The sequence below is a fragment of the Mirounga angustirostris genome, unplaced genomic scaffold (assembly GCF_029215605.1).
Source record: "Mirounga angustirostris isolate CCGP_5_RB_7025 unplaced genomic scaffold, mMirAng1.0.hap1 SCAF_17, whole genome shotgun sequence".
Lineage (NCBI taxonomy): Eukaryota > Metazoa > Chordata > Mammalia > Carnivora > Phocidae > Mirounga > Mirounga angustirostris.
The window spans coordinates 26202913-26211113 of NW_026991725.1; the positions used below are offsets into that span (position 1 = coordinate 26202913).

Below are 8201 nucleotides of genomic sequence, written 5' to 3' on the forward strand. Positions count from 1 at the left end.
GACGCAGATCTAAATTCTTGTCTGTATCTATATATAAAATGAGTTATTCAGGAGCTAGTTATAAACACGGGGAGGAATGAAGAGTAAGTCTATTTTATTTCTGTAGTGAGAAAAGTAAACATAGAATTAAGAAATGGGATGATCAATAGATGAGAACAATAGGAGACAAATAATCAAGTCAAAAAATGGGCAGAAGACATGAACAGACACTTCTTCAAAGAAGACATACTAATGGCTAACAGACACATGAAAAAAAATGTTCAACATCATTAGCTATCAGGCAAATTCAAATCAAAACCACATTGAGATACCACCTTACACCAGTTAGAATGGCAAAAATGGACAGGGCAAGAAACAACAAATGTTGGAGAGGTTATGGGGAAATGAGAACCCTCTTACACTATTGGTGGGAATGCAAGTTGGTACAGCCACTTTGGAAAACAGTGTGGAGGTTCCTCAAAAAGTTAAAAATAGAGCTACCCTACAACCCAGCAATTGCACTACTGGGTATTTATCCCAGGGATACAGATGTAGTGAAAAGAAGGGCCACATGCACCCCAGTGTTCATAGCAGCAATGTCAGCAATAGCCAAACTGTGGAAAGAGCCGAGATGCCCTTCAACAGATGAATGGATAAAGAAGATGTGGTCCATATATACAATGGAATATTACCCAGCCACCAGAAAGGATGAATACCCAACATTTGCATCAACATGGATGGAATTAGAGGAGATTATGCTAAGTGAAATAAGTCAAGCAAAGAAAGACAATTATCATATGGTTTCACTTATATATGGAACATAAGGAATAGCATGGAGGACGTTAGGAGAAGAAAGGGAAAAATGAAGGGGTAGAAATCAGAAGGGGAGATGAACCATGAGAGACTATGGACTCCGGGAAACAAACTGAGGGTTTTACAGGGCAGGGGAGTGGGGGGATGGGATAGCCCGGTGATGGTTATTAAGGAGGGCACGTATTGCATGGAGTCCTGGTGTTATACGAAAACAATGAATCAGGGAGCACTACATCAAAAAATAATGATGTACTGTATGGTGCCTAACATATAAAAAAAGAAAAAAAATAAAATTTAAAAAAATGTTTTGAATTCATCACTTTTGTTTCATTTACCATCAGAAGTATATTCTAAAATAGGTAGTCCCAAAGAAAAAAAGTAGGTGGTGACAATGGTTCTGACTTCTCCAAATTAACTTGAATTGTCAGGTAACCAGAGGATGTATTCTATCTTGAAAATGATGACTCATAGTTAAATTATGCTATTATTGTCCATTGCCTCTTCCATTTCTAGAAATAAGTTCCTAAGAGTTATCTATTAACTAGGAGAATAATCCCATTATTTACATTCAGAAGTTCATAATCTTTAAGGAACTCTTCCTCCTTGGGCAATTTTCCATGGATCTAGAAAATCATAAATAACACCAGGAAAATTCTGATCATTGGTTTCATATTTCAGAACTAGTGTATGAAAGGCCTAATAAAGATGATGATTTCAGATCTTAAAAATTTGACTCTCCACAGAAAACCAACTCCTTACACCTGAGACCATGAGTCACTCTTGCTGTTCTACTTGCTACCAGCCTATGTGCTGCAGGACTACCTGCTACCAGACCACCAGCTGTGGGACGGGTGGCTGTGGAAGAAACTGCTACAGGTCCAGCTACTGCCAGCCTCACTGCCCCCAACATGCAATCAAACTACCTGCTGCAGGTCCACCTGCTCCCAGCTCAGCTGCTGTGAGTCCAGTGTCTATGGACAAATGTACTATGAGTCCAGCTCTTGCCAGCCAGCTTGCTAGGCACCTGTATACTATAGGAGAACCCTACCTGCTGTTGCCTGCCTGGATGCCTAGCCCAGGACTGTGGATCCAGCTGCTGCCATCCTTGCTGCCTCCCACCTGCTACAACACTGCCTGCTGTAGGACCACCTGCTGCCATCTTTGCTATGTGTCCAGCTGCTGCCAGCATTCCTACTGCTGATTGCCTCACCAAGAACCACCATCTGCACAAAGCACTGATTTGCCGTTTGGGAAACAAACACACTGCCTAACATTGCTGAAAGCCAGCACGCAATCGCCAACATTTCTGCCACTCATCTGCCTGTTGACAAGCTTGTGAGTAAGCTTTATGAAGTGTGGACCACTTATCCCTTCTTCCTTCATCTTATGAATTATTATTCTCTTCTTTCTTCTTCTTATGGATTACGTGTCACCTTCATGCATCCTGATTTGGAGTCATGATCTTTGCCTTGATACCACAGTCAAGATCTTCAGCCTCTCCCTATCAGTAACTTAGAGAAACAAATCCTCATGCCTCGGCACAGGTGTCTGCCATGACCAAAAGTCTGGGCATCATGTTTCCTTTGTGCGTGTCCTCAGTCCTTGTATCCTGTTTTCTCCCTTGCATGATCCCTTGGAAGCCTTCCCTCCAGGGCAGGGGGATCTCACCTCTATTTCTTAATAAACCCTGTACCGTTCTGCATCCCATATGGTGTTCGTGCCCTTGATGGCATTCGCGACGTAACGATGTATATACACAGGTCACATACCACGTGCATTATCCATTTGGAGCCTCACACACTCCCCCACCAATTCACAGTTCCATTTGCAGATGAGGAAATCTTGGGATGTCCTGTCATAGAGCTGACAGGGACACACTCGGATGCCAGGCCGCGTCTCCTGCCCTTGCTGAAGGGCACTCCCATTCCCATCTGCAGGCAAATTAGGCACCGCCCTGGGCCTGAGCACCAGCAGGATGTTTGTTTGAGTGTCTTCGTGGACTGTGGAAGTCTTGTTCTCCTATAGGTGCTGGTGATATGTGAGACAAAGTGGTAGACATCCATGTCCTACCACTCAGTGACCCCTAGCCCCATGGGAGGGCTGCGGGCCCTGCCCTTTAGAGCTCTTGGGAACACAGGGACCCTTTCATGGCTTTGGGTGCCATCCAGCCCGTCATGCACTCCTCTGCCTCAGAGATAGGTGAGCCTGCCGTGGCCTCATGACTGAGGGCCGTGCCTGCACATGCACATCTTGTGGGGCCATGGAAGTCCCCTTCAGGTTGGGCCTCCTGGTCCTTAGGACCCATTGACAGAGTAGAGAGGTATGAGGCAGTTTTCTGCCAAACACATCAGGCCCCCCAACTGGAAGGTGATTTGGCATCGTGATCCACATGTTCCCAAGAAAAGTAAGGATGGGCGATGTCAGGGACCAAGAGCCCGTGCAGTGGGCATGTAGGATGACTTGGAGTAATCCATGGCTCTGAACCATCTAAGGGAACCAAACAACATCCAGCATTTGGGGAAGGAACTGTGAAGCATTCCAGGGAAATAAAGATGCGTGTTCTGTGGTTGGGGGAGGTGAGATGAATGTGATGACGAAGAAAGAGAAAAGAGTGTGGGCATTCATAGGAGTCATGATAGACACAAGGCTGGTGCACTCAGGGATGTGAGGCTTGATTTAGGCTCTGAGAAGAAGAGCCAACTTAGGCCCTGAGTCACCTCCCGGGAGCAGTGGAGGGACCTCTGATGATCTAGGAAGGCTCCAGTCCAGGGCATGCACCAACATTGGAAACTAGCTATCCAGGAGGCTCTGGACAGGCTGCCAAGACCAATCTTGCCTCTTGCTGGTCCTTAAGAGCTGGGTGTTTCAGTGACAGGATGAAAAATTGACATGACTTGTATTTCCTACTATTTGCTGGTGTTGACTAAATGCTTCATGTACATTTTCTTTAATTCTTGAAGGAATTTTTTTCTTTCAAGTTTTTATTTAAATTCAAGTTAGTTAGGCATGTATTGAATGCAGCACTGAGTGTTATATGCAAACAATGAATCATGAAACACTACATCAAAAACTAATGTAATGTATGGTGATTAACATAACATAATAAAATTTAAAAAATTCAAGTTAGTTTACATATAGTGTAGCATTAATTTCATGGGGAGAACCCTGTGATTCATCAGTTGCATATAACACCCAGTGCTCATTACCCAAGTGCCCTCCTTAATGCCCATTACTCAATTACTCCATTCTACCATTCACCTCTCCTCCACCAAACCTCAGTTTGTTCCCTGTATTTAAGAGTCTCTTATGGTTTGGCTTCCTCTCTTTGTTTATCTTATTTTATTTTTCATTCCCTCCCCTTATGTTCATCTCCTTTATTTCTTAAATTCCGCATATGAGTGAAATCATGGTATTTGTCTTTCTCTGACTTATTTCATTTAACATAATAAACTCTAGTTCTATTCACATCATTGCAAATGGGAAGACTTAATTCTTTTTTTTTTTTTAAAGATTTTATTTATTTGACAGAGAGAGATACAGTGAGAGAGGGAACACAAGCAGGGGGAGTGGGAGAGGGAGAAGCAGGCTTCCCACTGAGCGGGGAGCCTGATGCAGGGCTCAATCCCAGGACCCTGGGATCATGACCTGAGCCGAAGGCAGACGCTTAACGACTGAGCCACCCAGGTGCCCCGATTTAATTCTTTTTGGTGGCTCAGTAATATTCCATTATATATATATATATACATACAACATCTTCTTTATCCATTCATCATTTGATGGGCATTTGGGCTTTTTCCATATTTGGCTATTGTGGATTGTGCTGCTGTAAACATTTGGGTGTATGATACTCTTCAAATCACTATTTTGTATCATTTGGATAAATATCTAGTAGTGCATTGCTAGGTTGTAGGGTAGCTCTATTTTTAACTTTTTGAGGAACCTCCATACTGTTTCCTAGAGTGGTTGTGTTCCCACCAACAGTATAAGAGGATTTCCCTTTTTTGCATCCTCACTAACATTTGTTCTTTCCTGACTTGATAATTTTAGCCATTCTGACAGGTGTGAGGTGGTATCTCATTGTGGTTTTGTTTTGTATTTCCCTGATGCCAAGTGATGTTGAGCATGTCTTCATATTCCTATTGGCCATTTGTATGTCTTCTTTGGCGAAATGTCTGTTCATGCCTTCTGCCATTTCCTGACTGGCTTATTTGTTTTTTGAGTGTTGAGTTTGAGAACTTCCTTACAGATTTTGGATACTAACCTTTATCCAATATGTCATTTGCAAATATCTTCTCCCATTCCACAGGTTGCCTTTTAGTTTTGTTGACTGTTTCCTTTGCTGTGCAGAAGCTCTGTATCTTGATGAAGTCCCAATAGGTAATTTTTGCTTTTGTTTCCTTTGTCTCTGGAGATGCCAAGTAAGAAGTTGCTGTGTCCTTGGGGCCCTGGGGTGGCTCAGTTGGTTAAGTGTCTGCCTTCGGCTCAGGTCATGATCCCAGAATCCTGGGATTGAGCCCTGCATTGGGCTCCCTCCTCAGTGGAGAGCCTGTTTCTCCCTCTGCCCCTCACCCTGCTTGTGATCTCTCTCTCTCTCTCTCTCTCAAATAAATAAATAAAATATTTTTAAAAATTTGCTGTGTCTGAGGTCAAAGAGGTTGCTGCTCTAGGATTTTGATGGATTCCTGTCTGACATTTAGGTCCCTCATCCATTTTGAGTTTATTTTTGTGTATGGTTTAAGAAAGTGGTCCAGTTTCATTTTTCTGCTGTTGCTGTCCAATTTTCCCAACACCGTTTGTTAAAGAGACTGTCTTTTTTCCGTTGTATATTTTTTCCTGCTTTGTTGAAGATTAGTTGTGACCATAGAGTTGAGGGTCCACTTCTGTGTTCTCTGTTCTGTTCCATTTATCTATGTGTCTGTTTTTGTGTCGGTATCATACTGTCTTGATGATTACAGCTTTGTAATAGAGCTTGAAGTCCGGAATTGTGATGGCTCCCGCTTTGCTTTGCCTTGCTTTTTCAACATTACTTTGGCTATTCGGGGTGTTTTCTTATTCCATAGAAATTTTAGAATTGTTTGTTCTATCTCTGTGTTATTTTTATAGGGATTGCATTGAATATATAGATTGCTTTGGGAAATGTAGACATTTTAACAATATTTGTTCTTCCAGTGCATGAGCATGGAATGTTTTTCGATTTATTTGTGTCTTCCTCAGTTTCATTCATAACTGTTGTATAGTTTTCAGAGTACAGATCTTTCACCTCTTTGGTTAGGTTTATTCCTAGGTATCTTATAGTTTTTGGTGCAATTGTAAATGGGATAGATTCCTTGATTTCTGCTGTTGCTGCGTCATTATTGGTGTGTAGACATGCAGCAGACTTCTGTGCATTGATTTTATATCCTGCGACTTTGCTGAATTCCTCTTTCTGTTCTAGCACTTTTTTGGTGGAGTCTTTTGGGTTTTCTACATAGAGTATCATGTTGTCTGTGAAGAGTGGAAGTTTGACTTCTTACTTGCCAGTTTGGATGCCTTTTATTTCTTTTTGTTGTCTGATTGCTGAGGCTAGGACTTCTAGTGCTATGTCAAACAACAGTGGTGAGAGTGGACTTCCCCTCTTGTTCTTGACCTTAGGGTGAAAAGCTTTCAGTTTTTCCCCATTGAGGATGATATTAGCTGTGGGTCTTTCATATATGGCCTTTATGATTATGGGGTATATTCTTTCTCTCCCTACTTTCTTGAGGGTTTTAATCAAGAAAGGATGCTGTATTTTGTCAAATGCTTTTTCTGCATCTGTTGAGAGGATCATATGGTTCTTTTCTTTTATTAATGTGGTGTATCACATTGATTGATTTGCAGATATTGAACCAACCCTGCAGCCTAGGAATAAATTCCACTTAGTTGTGGTGAATAATTCTTTTAATGTACTGTTGGATTTGATTAGCTAGAATCTTATTGAGAATTTTTGCATCCATGTTCACCAGCGATACTGGTCTGTAATTCTCCTTTTTGGTGAGGACTTTGATTTTGGAATCAAGGTAATCCTGGCCTCATAGAATGATTTGGAAGTTTTCCTTCCATTTCTGTTTTTTGGAACAGTTTGAGAAGAATAGCTCTTAACTATTCTTTGAATGTTTGGTAGAATTCCCCTGGGAAGCCATCTGGCCCTGGACTCTTATTTGTTGGGAGATTTTTGATTACTGATTCAATTACTTTGCTGGTTATGGGTCTGTTCAGATTTTCTGTTTGTCCCTGCTTCAGTTTGGGTAGTTTATGTGTTTCTGGGAATTTATCCATTTCTTCCAGATTGCCTAATTTTTTGGCATATAATTGCTCATAATATTCTCTTTAAATGGTTTTTATTTCTTTGGTGTTGGTTATGATCTCTCCTCTTTCATTCATGATTTCATTTATTTGGGTACTTTTTCTTTTCTTTTTGATAAGTCTGGCTAGGGGTTTACCAATTTTGTTAATTCTTTCAAAGAACCAGCTCCTGGTTTCGTTGATCTGTTCTACTGTTTTATTTTTAATTTCTGTATCATTTATTTCTGCTTTAATCTTTATTATTTTCCTTCTCCTGCTGGACTTAGGCCTTATTTGCTGTTCTTTTTCCAGCTTACTTAGGTATAAGGTTAGGTTGTGTATTTGAGACTTTTCTTGCTTCTTGAGGAAGGCCTTTATCTCTATATACTTCCCTCTTAGGACCACCTTTGCTACATCCCAAAGATTTTGGACTATTTTGTTTTTATTTTCATTTACTTCCATGTATTTTTTAAATTCTTCTTTAATTTCCTGGTTAAACCATTCATTCTTTAGTAGGATGTACTTTAACCTCCATGTATTTGTGGTCTTTCCAAATTTTTCTTGTGGTTGACTTCAAGTTTCATAGCACTGTGGTCTGAAAACATGCATGGTATGATCTCAATCTTTTTATACCGGTTGAGGCCTGATTTATGACCCAGTATGTCATCTATTCTGGAGAATGTTCCATGTGCACTTGAAAAGAATGTGTATTCTGCTTCTTTTGGATGAAAGGCTCTGAATATATCTGTGAAGTCCATCTGGTCCAGTGTGTCATTCAAAGCCCTTGTTTCCTTGTTGATCTTCTGCTTAGATGATCTGTCCATTGCTGTGAGTGAGGTGTTAAAGTCCCCCACTATTATTGTATTATTATCAATGAATTTCTTTAAGTTTGTTATTAATTGATTTATATATTTGGCTGCTCCCAAGTTAGGGGCATTAATATTTACAATTGTTAGATCTTCTTGTTGGATAGACTCCTTTATTATGATATAGTGCTTTCTTCATCTCCTATTACAGTCTTTGGTTTAAAATCTAGCATGTCTAATATAAGTATGGCTACTCCAGCTTTCTTTTGATGTCCATTAACATGACAAATGGTCCTCCAACCC

General features: G+C 40.8%; 1 pseudogene; it reads left to right on the plus strand.

The window, feature by feature from the left end:
* The first annotated feature begins 1561 nt into the window (after positions 1–1561).
* Positions 1562–1993, plus strand: LOC135363024 (keratin-associated protein 9-6-like; annotated as a pseudogene).
* The last annotated feature ends 6208 nt before the right edge of the window (positions 1994–8201 follow it).